The following is a 15,079-nucleotide window of genomic DNA, read 5'->3' on the forward strand; positions in this document are numbered from 1 at the left end:
TACGCTCTGGTTTTTGAACTACCATTTATAGAAATCGACTTTTACCGTTGCACTCAAGGCTCCAGAAAGAGATGCAGAACATCCACTGGCACACAACGACAGCGTGAAGATGGTGATACAGCGAGGCTGTCAATGCATGACGACGCCCCCTTGTGATATTTCTTGCAATGAGTCTTGCTGCCGTCAGTAGTACCAGCTACTCTTCACTGCCATGTTGCCTCGGTTTCGCAAGCTCACATTTCGGGGTCTCTGCTAGCACTTGAGCTCGAAACATTGAGTCTTCGGCACGACAACGTTTTAAATTCGTGGCTAGCAAGCTTGTGTGATGTCGTGAATGCACCGCTATATTTGAAGTACGCGCGCTTACTCTCCATTGGTCGAACTAAGATCACGTGCCTTACTAGAACAGCAAATGGTATTTCAGCAAACGCATCGCGATGTCGTGGATCCGCCACAAGACTCGAATTGCGCTCGCTTCCACCGAATTGTTTAAAGCGAGATCATCTGATCTGCCTGATCAGCCAATTGACTTGCTAGAAATTTTCGGCAGACGTCGCGACGTCTGTTAAAATTACTGTGTCCTAGTTGTCGCGACTACGAGGACACAGGGTGGCCCAAACCTCTAACCACATGTACGCTTAACCCATCAGCGCGTGGCATCCCCTCAAACCATGCGTGCTCTCTCTCTCTAAAGGAACACGACGCGACGCCGAATCGACACGCCACGGACGCGTTGTGATGCTTCGGTGCGTGGAACACTACCAGAAAGATTAAGCTGTGTCGCTAGAGCAAAGCAAGGGAAGGGAACAACGCTAAATGCACCAGAGCGTGCCTTGTTGAAAGCGATGCTTGACAGTAGCGTACAAGATCTATCAAATTTTATTGCAAATGTCTATAAATATTTCTACATTAGAAAATCAGTAAAAGACCGGAGTGCACATAAGTACAATAAAAGGAAGCGTTATTTCCAAATGTTTTTTTTTTCTTTACGGAAAGGAATCACGGTTAATTAGCAACAGAGGTCGGGGGGGGGGGAGGGGGCACCCGCCACAAGCAGTTTTTTCAGGGGGCAGGTAAGCTGGGAACTTATCTGATGTGTTTTGAACTGTTGCGTTTGAGAGCTGAGGTTGTGGAAGGGACAAGCAGAACAGAAAAGCAGGTGCCCCCTGCTTTGCAATAGCCACTAACTGTGAGAGGCCTAACTTACCTTTGCTATGTGAAATTCAAGAAAGCATTCGAGCGATTTTGAGACATTTCAGCTTACTAAACATTGCGTTCAGCACATCCAAATCTTTTCAATGGCTCTGCACTAATAATGTTTTCTAACTTCAATCAAATCTTTAGGAATACGTGAACCAACATCTACTTTGCTCTCAAACAAAAGTGGCTCAGTTAGGTGATCGCAGCAGGTATATGCAAGAGCTGTATGACATAAAACATGGCCCGCTGAAATTAGCATTCACGTAGCCCAGTCCCAAAAGACAGGTAGATGATCTTTAACTGCTTTAGAAGTGAACATTACGGGATACCAGGTCGCATTATGCAATGCCCACTGGGACAAAGCAGAGATCGCAATTGAAACTGGTGAGATCACATGCGATTTTCAATTGTAGACTTGGTAACTGAATATAAGTATCTGACTACGTACAATTAGAACTCGGAACGACATAAAAACACATCCATACAATAATGCTAGTCGGACAAGCATGCTTTTAATAATTTACGCTTTATTTTTATTTGTATTTTGTGAATGTGTAGTTCTATTTGAGCTATTTAATGTTCAAATATCTAACGAATCATTTCATGACTGACTCAGAGATGGCAATGCTGTACGGCAAGCACTATTGTGCAGAGAAGTGCTTGACCACTGGAACACCAGGGAGCGCTGAGCAAGAAAGATAAAACAACACACAATACACGTTGTATTAACAGTACACGTTATATTAACAAATCGCAGCAATAACGTTATTTTTGGATTACAAACAATGTAAACCATCGCAACAGCACAAGCGCTTTGACAAGGAATACATTTTGGAAACCTGCAAGTATAGTCTCGAAACAAATAGCAGCATTGCAATTCACACTTTATTGGATAAAGACCAGTGGTAGTACCATGTATTAGAAAGGGCAATATATTGCATGTTAATACATACATTCAATCAAACAAACAATTTAGGGACAATATGTATGTCTTAGCCAAAGGAAGGAGGAAAATGGCGGAAGCCCGAAAGTACTTGTTTAATGTGGATCAATTCTACAAAGGAACATAGTACAGCAGCAGATGTTTGAAGCAGCTAATAAGCAATTTAGCACGAATTTCTATATTCCTGAATATTCATTTTTATTCAATGTTACGCCAATGAAGGCTTCGATAACTTTGTAGCCCAGTAGACTGGCTTAGACAACTTTAGAAGTCAACAGATTTACCCCTTTTAAAGGTGACTGGCTACCGTTCTCTAGTTTTCTGGAGTTGCATCAGACTATAGTGATTAAGAGATTTAAGAGAATGTATTTACTGAATTTACCTTAATTACATAAACACAATGGTGAGCATGTATAGCTTAAAGGAAATCAATCTGAAAAAACAAAAGCTTTCAAGAACATTCAATGTGCGCATGCACGTACAATTTCTTTAATAACAATATCAACGTTCTAGAACTTCTCAAGGAACAAACACTATTTACTCAAAGCAAAGCACATCGTTTCGTTGCCACACTGCTACAAAAGCATATAGAACACTACAGTAGAAAACTAAAAAAGGAAGCACGTGTCATGCATGTAGAAACGAACTCTCATCAGACATATTTTTTTGTTTGCCACGATTATGGCCCACATCCGCATGTGCCTCCAGTCACATTGTGCGATTTTTGGCAAATTGATGCTCTTCCATAATCACCGACAGGGCGAAGCAAAATCAAAGCATGCAAAATTGACAGTCGAGTAGGAAAGCATGTACCAACAGAAACAGACTAAAGGATGTAAGGGGTACTAAGATGCAGTCATGGAACAAGTAACCAAGTGCATATTAGCACAGGACCATACACTGTAAACAGAAATAAGCCGAGATGGGAGTAAATGACCTTGTCCTCTAGCGCACACCCAGATGAGAGTTTTATAAACCCCTCCGTTGGGAGTAAAAAATTTACTCCCCATCCGTAGGGGGTTTTTGCATGGTGCCAGGGGGGTTTTTATTTACATCCATTGGGGAACTTTTTCAGGTCAGTATGGGAGTAAATTTTTTGCATCGACAAAGAAAAAAATTACGTCAGCAGCCGTACCATGCGCTAGCGTAACTTTAATTACATAACATTTAATGAGCACAACAATGATTACAGTACACAAACATTATCACAAGGTTCACATTATACCACAACACTCGCACTCACCACAGCTTGCCACACGCAGTACACACCTACCATATATAGTCACCGGGTATATATATGCACCACATTTTTACCTCCCATGTCGCCCTGGTGAAAGCCTTTTTTTGCTGTTAATTAGGCAATAAATACGCACGGCGTAAGTATGAACTTGCGGTGGTCTGATGTAAGCACTTCAACACACATGCCTTTTATCCTAAGCCTGCCTAATATTTATTATTTTTTTACTATAGCGAAAAAGTTTCATCAGTTGACGCTCTGTCGTACGGGCTGAATTTGCATTAGCAGTACTGTTTGTGGACCCGTAAAATGCACGGAATCATACACAAAGTGCGCGCGGCCTTGAATGAACACATTAACGAGGCACATTTAGCAGCTCCAGCGATGAACCGAGGTAGACCGCCGCTACCGCGTTCGACGACTAGGCCTCACTCACGAGTACGGCACGGTTATACTGTAGCACGGTGATTCGATGAATGACAGCTGGCGATCACAAAATGCTTGCTGATGTGCAGTTTACGTCTCGTTTTTCCCATGCACAGAGGTAGGTGTCCGCTATCCACGCAGTTTAAGCTACGGAGCGATAGACTTAAACGAATGAGACGGTTCGCAGCCGCTGTTCCCTTTGCTCGCATGCATTGCATGTATACCTCGCAGAGCTCGCCACGGCGGCCGGTGCGCAGTGCGAGCTCGATACGATGCCGGCTTGATACCGACGCCATAGCGAGGCCTTCCTACCGCTTATATGTTGCAGCCGGTGAAATACCGGTGACACTCCGAGAAGTCACTATCGGCGGAGACGGGGCGAGCGCGTCGCCGGCGCAACTCTCAGACCGGTTGCCGGCCAGCCTGCCGTAGTCGAGCGAAGCCTACTTCGAACCGCTTCGAAGTTTTACGGTGCAATCGCTGACGATCGTACGCGGCCTCGCTCGGTGCTCGCCTTGTAGTTAGTCATTGACAGCTGCGGTCGCAAGGCGCAGAAGACTGTTATACATCCCAGCAGCCTTCATTCTTTGTGAAACACATTCTTCGCATCGCCGGTGGTCGGTGCTATCTCGTAGCGCTTGCCGCGGTGGCCGGCGCGCAGTGGGAGTTCGATACGATGCCGGCTTGATACCGACGGCATAGCGAGGCCTTCTTACCACTTAGATGTTACAGCCGGTGAAATACCGGTGACACTCCGAGAAGCCACTATCGGCGGAGACGGGGCGAGCGCGTCGCCGGCGCAACTCTCAGACCGCTTGCCGGCCAGCCTGCCGTAGTCGAGCGAAGCCGTACTTCGAACCGCTTCGAAGTTTTACGGTGCAATCGCTGACGATCGTACTCCGCCTCGTTCGGCGCTCGCCTTGTAGTTAGTCATTGAAAGCTGCGGTCGCAAGGCGCAGAAGACTGTTATACATCCCAGCAGCCTTCATTTTTTGTGAAACACATTCTTTGCATCGCCGGTGGTCGGTGCTAGCTCGTAGCGCTTGCCGCGGTGGCCGGCGCGCAGTGCGAGTTCGATACGATGCCGGCTTGATACCGACGGCATAGCGAGGCCTTAGATGTTACAGCCGGTGAAATACCGGTGACACTCCGAGAAGCCACTATCGGCGGAGACGGGGCGAGCGCGTCGCCGGCGCAACTCTCAGACCGGTTGCCGGCCAGCCTGCCGTAGTCGAGCGAAGCCTACTTCAGACCACTTCGAAGTTTCTGATGGTGAAACTCCAGGAGCAGCCGCTGACGATCGTAACAGCTTACTTTTGCTACCATTAATTTATTCTTCGAAGTTTTTTGTTACTCGGCCCTTTGAAGCGCGGCATTCACGACGTTTCGTTGAGGAATCGGACCGATGTGCAGCGTGGTTTAACGGTGCGAAATATATTGAAATGTTCCCAGTAAATACCAACCGGTCGTTGCTATTCCTCGCTGCACTTATAATTTCGTTGCCTGTTGACAGATGCTTACACGATTAGCCACACAAAGCACATGTGTTTCACACCGACGTGCAAACATATGCCCATACACACACACACACACACACACACACACACACACACACACACACACACACGTCACGCCCAAAGAGTGTTTTTAAAGCTCCTATAGGGAGTTTGTAACCACGTGACCTGAAACTCCCGGGGGAGTTTAACAAGGTCATGTCGTTCATAAACTCTGTGATTAAGGAGGGGGCGTTTTACGATGACATGTGCCGAGTTCACTCCCTACCAGGGAGTAAATAATTGGGGCAGGGGAGTTTTGTGGGCTCATGTGCTGGAGAAACTCCCATCTCGGCTAACTTTTGCTTACAGTGTATACCGATGATCCAGACACCCTCCAACCAGGATGCCCAAAGCAAATTGAATTCTAAGAGTTGAAGACTCGATCGCCCAAACAACGATTGGCAATGCTTCAGCTGAACCGCTTAATTGGACGAATGAGAACCTGCCGAGCAAGTCGGCATAGTAACATCAAGACCGAACCAAAGGAGCACCGAGTTGAATTGTGAAGAGTGAAAAGAAAGACCATGTCGCCGAGATACGGAACAAACAGGCGCTTACACATGCGCTCACACACACACACAAAAGGAGCCACCGTGTCACACAGATCAATAGATGAATCTGTGCGAAGTTGCCTAGCTTTTCGATCGAGTTTAAAAACAAAAAGCAAGAGCATCGATATGCCACTACATTGCACAATGTGAATGGCCTCTATCTGGGTTAAGAAAAACACGCAGATGGGTCAATCAATCTCACTGCAGTAATATGTATACAGTGATAAAATAAGAACATTATGATGAAACATTGCACCAAATGTTACACTAGCGTAATTTAATCTACAATATCGGTGCAATATGTTTGACATGGGCGCTAAAAACGATACGCTGAATGGCAGCTGAACAGCGTACTATTAAATACGCGGTAGATTCTGTAATCCTTGGGACCATTCTCGAAACAGCTCTATAGGCAATATATCAGCGACGTGAAGGTGTTGCACCGCATTTAATTGGCAGCTGGTAGCCAATGGTGGATCCAAAGAGCACTGGCACGTCTCGCAAGGGGGGGGGGGGGGGAGTTGCGAGTCGTAGTCTCATTCACTTTTCATCAGCCAGTGGTCACAGCGAAGTGATGACAAGCAGCAACGCCAAAGAAAGTCCTCACACGGATTGAAGATAGAAAGGCAGGTGACAGCGATGGGCTTTCCCGCATGATGCATTCTGTAGAAGGCAAGCAAGAAACAGGAACCAGAAGATAAATTCTCGTGGATGAAGAGACGTTATGGCTGCAGGACAGGGCTATCTGTACGATGGTCTTGTCCACCCAAAAGGCATAGGCCATCAGCGAAAGGTCATGCGGGTTTGGAAGATATATCCTCTGGATGAAATCGAAGGTCGAGGAACTATAGAAGGGCACCAATATTTCATGTTGAGCTGGTGTGCGTACCTTGCCTATATGCACGGGATCTCAAGTTGACAGTGAGCACAATATTTGAGACGATGCCTGATTTCCGCTTAACCTGGAAATGCACAAAATAACAGCATTTTTTTTTACAATTTGTGAAGCATTGGATGCGATATTTGGAAGGTGTGGATTGAAGTCCTACGTACAGAAAGGGCGATTTTCCATCAGTATTAATTGAGTTCTAGTTCTTATTAGTATGCTACAGTTTAAGGCAATGTCCACAATACTTTCGTTGGGCTGATTGTTATTTGATTGATGTGGAGGAACCTAACAAAAAATACCATACAGGAAAAAAATTCCCCGTTTCGCTTATTCTTAGCAGGAACCTCGCCCTGGTAGAATTAATGCCTTAGGTTAGCATGCAAAAATTTGTTGGTAATTAGCCATCTTAAGCAATGTTCGCGTGCTATCTAACGGTGAGGATTTTCACACTTCATGTTGGCTACAAGTGGTACAAGCTAACATTTTAAGGGTTTAAAGTACAGAGATACCCGAAAAAAGTGGGAGGCGACGCGCCTATCATCACAGTTTGATTGGTAGAGGATTGTACGCGTAAAGGTTGCAGGCATGGATCTTACAAAGTGGCTGCTTGTTCGTATTCTTCATTTCCTTTTTGTTTATATTACACTACAGATACGAACATGTAATCGACTGTTAGATAAATTTGGGAAGGTACAAATAGCAGCACGTTTATGGTGGGATGCTGACTAAGGGAAACGTATGCAAAAACTAGGAACAGTAACAAAAGTAAAGTAATGAAGCCTCTGGAAGCTTTAGACGCCAACACAATTCCGCAACAGAAGAAATGCAGTATCAAAGAAGTTTTAGACCCGTGAGCAATGTCTGCAGGAGTACTGATTGATTGATTGATTTGTGGGGTTTAACGTCCCCAAAACCACCACATGAATATGAGAGACGCCGTAGTGGATATCTCCGGAAATTTCGACCACCTGGGGTTCTTTAACGTGCACCCAAATCTGAGCACACGGGCCTACAACATTTCCGCCTCCGTCAGAAATGCAGCCGCTGCAGTCGGGATTTGAACCCGCAACCTGCACGTCAGCAGCCGAGTACCTTAGCCACTAGACCACCATGGTGAGGCGTCTGCAGGAGTACTGGCATTCTCAATTCGTACGAGTAGAGTTAAGTGATTAAAGGTTTATATTGGAACAGCGCAGAAACAAATCGTGAAGAAAAACTAAACAATAGTTCGCTGTTCCAATATAAACACAAGTTCGCTAAAGGCTACATAGTAAAGGTACAATGACAGCGGCGAGCATATGCTGTCGTAGAAATTTATTCAACAGGTCGAAGAGTTAGTTGCATATGGCTTGATTATTGTACACTGCAGGGTATCAAAGCTTTGTAGCCCATGTGCACTTAACTGATGGACATCCTGGATATTCAGCCCACTGGCTCTTCGAAGACTAGGTTTCAAGAGATGATCGCCCCCAATGCTACAGAACGCCTTATTACGTGAAGGATCACCAGTGCTTAGCAATACGCAAACACAGTCCACTGAATAAGTCACCGTAAAAATAAAAAGTACTTACCCGAGTCACTGCAGACTGCCGGGTAGAGAGGTCCAACACTCGTATGAAGGATGTCAGAACGACGAAGTTCACGAAGTAAAGCCGGTACACTGATCGCAAAGGAGCTGCGAAGTCGTCCTTTGCATGCACCAGAAGCAGAGGTTGGCAAGCTAGAAGGAAAAAGTCATCTGTATAATATTGCAAGACATTCTGCACCTGTTTTACCAGTAAATGGCACTAATTTTCACTATCTCGCTATGAAAGTAACTTTAGAACGCCACCGCATTATACAGCTAGGTCAATTATCGCTGCTATCGCACTAAATGGGAAGAAGTTTGGTTATTTTGAGTAGATAGCCTCAAAATAAGTGTTATATGCATATGTAATTGCAGCATTGGTGGAAGCTTCATTATTAGTTAAAGTGGTGATGTCATTTGCACGTGATAGTACTACACATTGCCCCAATTTGCTAAGAGATTGACAGAATCTTGCTCTATAACAGATATATTTCGCCAACATCAAATTAGCTTGAACTCTCTCCTTCGCTTGATAAAAACAAAAACAAATTGCCAGTGCTACGTTTTGAGCCCTTTAGTTAACTGACTCGTCGTTAGAAATGCAGTGTCTCGTATCTATAGACTTGATAAGTCTGGTTTAACAGGAATAAAACGAGAAGTTTTATTCGCACGTAACTGGTAAATACATAACCGTGCACGCCGCAACACATTCGGCAGCTAAATGCAGTGTTGACACTGAAGTTTCACCCACACGGCACGGACTGAAGACTGCAGATAAGCAAGTTCCTGCATTATGTAGTTCTAAATTTTCTAAAAATACTTAAGAGCACTTACTCTTATTACTTAATGTGGATTTACTCACGCAAATCACTACAGATCACCGAGCAAAGGTCCATTATGAGACTGCAGTAGGCTCCAGCAGGCAGAAGAAACACTGTCTACTGAGAAACACACCGGGGACTACAATTTTTGGTGGATTGAGGACTGGACTAAATACCCGAAGAACCTGTGGGATCGCCCACTGTGCGCACCTAATGCAGAGCTGAAAGAAAAACCAGCCACCTGTCAATCATGGCCAGAGCGACTCACCTGTTTACATATAATATAACGTACTAGAGGTGTGCAAAGTGCACTTAATCATTGGCGGCAGTGCGCCCTTTTTTAGAGGATACCTTTTGTGCACTATTGGTAGAGGAATGACCACAAACTGACGTAATGGTCAATTAAGCATTCTTGTTACATTTGATGAAAAAAAAAAAACATCCACAAACAGTGGATGTGTGCCTAAGCGCACACCATCTTTTCGTAGATTTTTCATCGTAAAGTTCCATCTTTCACTTACAGCTGTTTCTCTTATACCGAACAGAAAGTTCATTTGAATTCAAAGGGACTGTGAAATTGTTTGAATTAGTGAATCTGAAGTTATCAGGGTGCATGGGGCTATAATGTACAAAAATCGTGCCACACTGCGTGGGCAGATCCCAAAGAAGTCACCTCTGGACTCGTTATCACGAATTAGACCCCCACAAACTTATTTTGTGACATCTACACCCACAAAATGCGCAGAAGCGCCTGACAGTCTAGTAATCGTCATTATGCCCATGCGACGAAGCCCGGTACCAACGGAAGCACAAGGATGATGTTAAATATATCGCAAAGTGTTGTTATACCGTACATTCGAATTTTTTTACATTTATTTTACGAGCTTATTCATGTCCAAATGAAATGTTCTAATCTATATGAGCCAAATACAAACTTTACTCCCCAATGCTGACGATATTCAGCTATGTAGAGTTTAGCCACAATGCATATATAGATTTGTGGTATTTGGTGGAGATGAACATTCCGACAAAAAGTTGTTTGAGCAGGTCCGACCATATTGTCAGTAGAAAAAAAAAGTGCGTATTTCTCCGTTTCAGTTAAAGTGCATTTGGTTCTTAAAAAAAAAAAAAAAGCCTCATATGTAGTCACTCAGTGCGACTACTTATAGAGGAATGAACGAACCATAAAACAGAACACAAACATCGCAAAATTAGAGCTTCCACACTTGTGACATGCCTTTAATTTTTAAAGTCTTTGTTAAAGTTACGTCTCAACGATCTATTTTACAGCTACTTTGTTACTCTAAAAACACTGCAAAATCCCGATTGAGAAAGGTCCGACAAGAAGGTAATATATCGCTATTGCTGTTCACTGCATGTCTCGCAGTATTCGAGTGAATATACCGGAAAGAAATAGGAAGAAAGATCAGCAGAGAATATTTTAGCAATTTATATTTGTGGAAGACGCCAGACACTTCGTCAATGATCGTGGTCAAGTGCAGAAGGTGACTGCAGACGAAAGGAAAAGGCGTCAAGGTGTGGTCGAAGATAGGCATGCAGCGAGCAAACAATGCTCGGTGGTTTAAGAGTGTGTTACTTAAACAGGGACCTATAAGCAGTAGGAGAGCATGTACGAGTTGAATTCCAACAATACAGCTCGTTCATGGAAAGGAAATTCGCCGAAGAGTGAGAATGGGCTGGTGCGCATACGGTAGGCTCACGGCTATAGCTTATTACAACTACCACTAAACCGAGGTGAAAAACCATTGCACTTAGCCAATTCTAACATATGGGGCAGAAACTTGGGAGCAAGAAAATGCTTATTTGAAAGACCACACAGGCTGCGAAGGAACAAAAAGTGAAGTGGAACTAATGGATACTGCAGTGTGAGCCACATGAAGTTCAGAGGGATAGCAAACATTGGGAGAAAGAAGCGGACCAGGGTAAGTCAAGCCATGGGAAGGACACAACACCGGTGGTCTATTAGAACATATAGATGAATACCAAGGGATTGAAAGTGTGTCTGAGGGCAGCGCTGTGCTTGGTGGAGCAAGAATTAAGTTTGCAAGCATAAAATTAAATTTGCTAGCACAGGAAACAGTGCTATGAAAATCGTCCAGAAGGGCGCATCAACACTTGACACAGGAATTTAGAGCTGTCTTATTAAACACCGAGGATGCATTCTTGGTCATTAAATGCCGCATTTCTCAGTGTATTAGCTGCTGTATGAAAATAGACTGTAAGGCCAAACTCGTGCACGACTAAGCTGATGTAATGCATGGTCTTAAGGAGATACTGACAGAAATATAAATTGTGAGCGCGCTGTCTGTCATTCTCTTGCTGTCACTTGTCCAACACTGTCTTGCCAGACCTAACCAGACCTTCTAGTCTGGTTAGGTGCACCTCTGCATTTACCAACTATTTACCAATTGTTTCGAAGGCACTGGATTTACAGAATGTGTGCAACTATTTAGACGTATGGTCATTTCTTTCATTAAAATATATGAACCTACCATTGCTGGCATTCACAAGCATAACGGCCCGCGACTTAGCTTAAATCAGGACGACTTCGTAGCGGCCAAGTCACTACAGTGGGTGTCGTTAGGCATACTAGCACAATCTGACAGGCTCATTGTAAAATTTTCAGAGATCGATGGCAATCATTTAATTGGCTAGAATCCAGATCTCACCTTGTTTATATATATATTGCTTGTGAAGACGTGAAGAAGTGCTTGCTCGAAGTGCCGGAAGGGTGCCGCACGAGACGCAGCAGATCTGTCGATGTGGCATTGGGTGCACGTGAAGGGATTAAGCGCTCCTGGAGAGAAGTAAAATGAAAATACCTTGAGGCGCGCATCATACACAATTAGCTGCAACTTAATTTTCCACAGTTAACGTGTCAAGAAAGAGCTAGATATATAGTGACAGTTATAAGACTGTTGGTATGTCATTCATATTAAAAGACTGCGTATGCAAACACAGGCATAAGAGGTAAGACCTCACAAATGATTAAGATACCCCATAATGTGAGACGACGTTCGGAGTTCGTGTTTGCATGCCCAGGAATCTAACATAATCAAGTTGTGCATAGGATGAATTGAACCTATAACTGTCTTGAACCTATAACTGGAATAATAATTGTCTTCACCGTTTCCATATTTGTTTCATGGCACTGCAGCCTTCCACGTCGGTGGAAGCAGAACTTTGTACGATGTCGTGGTTTAAGGCAAAAGTCAGGAGTGGCGGCAGGATTTACTTCCTGGACGGGGGAGGGGGGCACCTACGACTAGCGAATTCTTTCGTGGGGGTAGAGAACATGCATTGTGTGACTGTGCTTGCTCTTGAGAGAGCAAAGGGGGCATGCGGAAGTTTCTTTTTTTTTCTGGGGGGAAGGGGAGGGTGGAGGGCTCTATCCTACCCATATCACCCACTGGCGTTGCCCCCGCCAGAAGTACAGCTCTTGTTTGCTCTAAATGAATACATCTAAGATTAAATACCACATGTATTTTGATTTTTACATTTGATTTTTTGTCAACAAGGAAAACTGAATGGCAGCCGAGTATTAAATATTTGCCCACCAATTATCCCCAGTACTAAACACAGCCTTGGATTTTCTAGAATGTAATATAAAATGCTTTAGAATTTGTTGTGCAAATTCGACACATATTTGAAGGCTATCACAATTCACGCTTGAAGGAAGTTAAAAGATGAGAACCCGCCAAAAATAAATGCAGTCTGGCAAATAGCGAAATTACCACTCTTACTTCGACAACATTTGTTCAAAGAGACAAAGAAAGAGAAGATGCGGTCGATTTCACTCTTGATTTGCCTCACAAAATGTTGAGATGTACATTAGTAAAAATTAAGTACATTATTCTCTGATGCGGTCACATATTGAAGATACCAGGTTTCAGAAAATGTCACTTGAACTATGTAATGTCACGAGCGAACATTTCGGCGCGAGATTTAAGAATACCTTGATTTGCGCCATAAACAAATGTGAAACTAACGGCGTAAAAGTTCCCAGAGTACAATTTCCCCTTTAAGTGTATTCACCATTTCAGTTGAGACCCTTTAAAGCAGTGCTTAGCGCCGCACGAGACACGTTGAGTCTGCTGACGTCGGCACGAATTAGGTGTGGAATGACAACTGGCTCGCTATTTAAGAAACCAGCCGGGCTTGTCTAAAACTGGATAGATGTCAATCTTGCCACAAGCTTGGTCAGGAAGCATATGGAACCATCTTAGAGGACCCGTGTAAGATGCAGTGGTAAATGAAGCAGCTGAGTGCCGAACAAACATCGGAAGCGCCAAAGTATAATAGCAGTATGCGAGTGCGCGTGTATTTTACGTTATATGGGTTTTTGTTCTGCACTGTACATAATAAATGCTCAATTATGTGGCTATTTAAGGTGGCCTATAGCTGCAACTCTGGGATCAAAAAATAACGTCAAAACAAGGGCCTCAAAAATTTCTTTGAAATTGAACTGAAGAGAATTTGACGCGCTTAAAGAATGAGATGCTTAAGTACCTTAATTTATAGCGGCATTAGAACAAGACAGACAATTTTAAAATAAGTGCTAAACATTTTTTTGTACGGCTTTTCAGGAACTTCGCTTTAACCCAAGAATGATGTGGCAAAGCTGTCAGAGCTGGTGTAGTCACCGATGCTCGCTTGATTGTTTTCAACAAACTGAGTGCAGAGCAAACAGATGCAAACATGAGTGCAACTTTTCGCTCTGTACTAAATTACAATTTGGTGAAAAGAAGTAGTATAATCGGCTAGACCAACTGCCTGGCAGCCACTTCGAATACATCGTTCCTGCGTGTCTCAAAACAAGTTTATTTCATAACACCATATAAATACGCTAAATACATATTTTACAAATTGTTTATGTTCTAATGCAGCTCTTAAAGTTTTAGTTTGAGATTTGGAATCGAGAAAAAAATTTTGAGTAGAGAAGTGTAAAAATATTCTTTCAGTTTATTCAACGAACAAAACTCCAGACTCCTAAGTATACACAGAACATAGGCTAATGTGCCAAGGGGTAGCGCCCCCCCCCCCCCCTTTATTTTAGAACAATTTTTTCTTAAATACCATGGTCAGAAACTGTTTCCCCTTAGGTTGGTTGGAACAACAGTGAAGGGATATTCAAGCATGCAAGGTGGCACAGCAAACGTACCGTTTGTATGTGAGTCAGCAGCGCTAGTATCCACGACGGCGAGTGTAAGATATTTTTTTACGAGCTGGCGTCACTAGGCAAGTGAACTTGTTACGAGCCGCCGAATGAGCAATCATCCCTTGCATACGAACAAGCATCCAATATGCCAGAACAACATCCTCCCTACTAATTAATGAAAGAAGCATTAATTAGAATTATGACTAATGCACACGAACAGCAACTTTAGGAGCGAGAGGCACCCGAAGAGCCATGAATTTAAGGAAGGGGCAAGTCAGCCTGGAGTTCTGACAAGATATTGTTAGTAATTATGGGCACGACAACGAAGCAAGTAGCTCATTCCAACATAATTGACAAAAGCCTGGTGAGTGCAAACTATGCGTAAGAGTATTCCAATTACAACATAATTGAGCATAGCCCCAATTATCGTTTGTTGCCTCTGTAGTGCCCCTGTTTAGTAAATTGACCGTAAATGTTAGTTACTTTTTTAGGGGCACGCTATGTAATGGACTATCAAAAAGACAGAAGAAAAACAGGTATATTAACGAATTTTGAAAACTACCCCACGCGTCCACACACGTTTAAATTACAAACTGCGACGTGTGCTCGCACGTGTCAACGCTATGAAGCGAATGCATGCGCCTACCATGGCCGGCAGCGGTCACCGCAGGGCCAAAGTGCTACGAGTAACGAAGCCTCGCCGTACAAAG

General features: G+C 43.7%; 1 long non-coding RNA gene across 1 annotated transcript; it reads right to left on the minus strand.

Moving 5' to 3' along the window:
- Nucleotides 1-1,709: 1,709 nt before the first annotated feature.
- LOC142814217 (uncharacterized) lies at nucleotides 1,710-12,008 on the minus strand. Its single transcript, XR_012894856.1, has 3 exons — nucleotides 11,881-12,008; nucleotides 8,374-8,522; nucleotides 1,710-6,875 (listed from the first exon to the last, which is right to left on the minus strand). It is a non-coding gene; the product is annotated as an uncharacterized LOC142814217 (long non-coding RNA).
- Between the last annotated feature and the right edge of the window lie 3,071 nt (nucleotides 12,009-15,079).

The sequence above is a fragment of the Rhipicephalus microplus genome, chromosome 4, assembly GCF_043290135.1.
Source record: "Rhipicephalus microplus isolate Deutch F79 chromosome 4, USDA_Rmic, whole genome shotgun sequence".
NCBI classification, from domain to species: domain Eukaryota; kingdom Metazoa; phylum Arthropoda; class Arachnida; order Ixodida; family Ixodidae; genus Rhipicephalus; species Rhipicephalus microplus.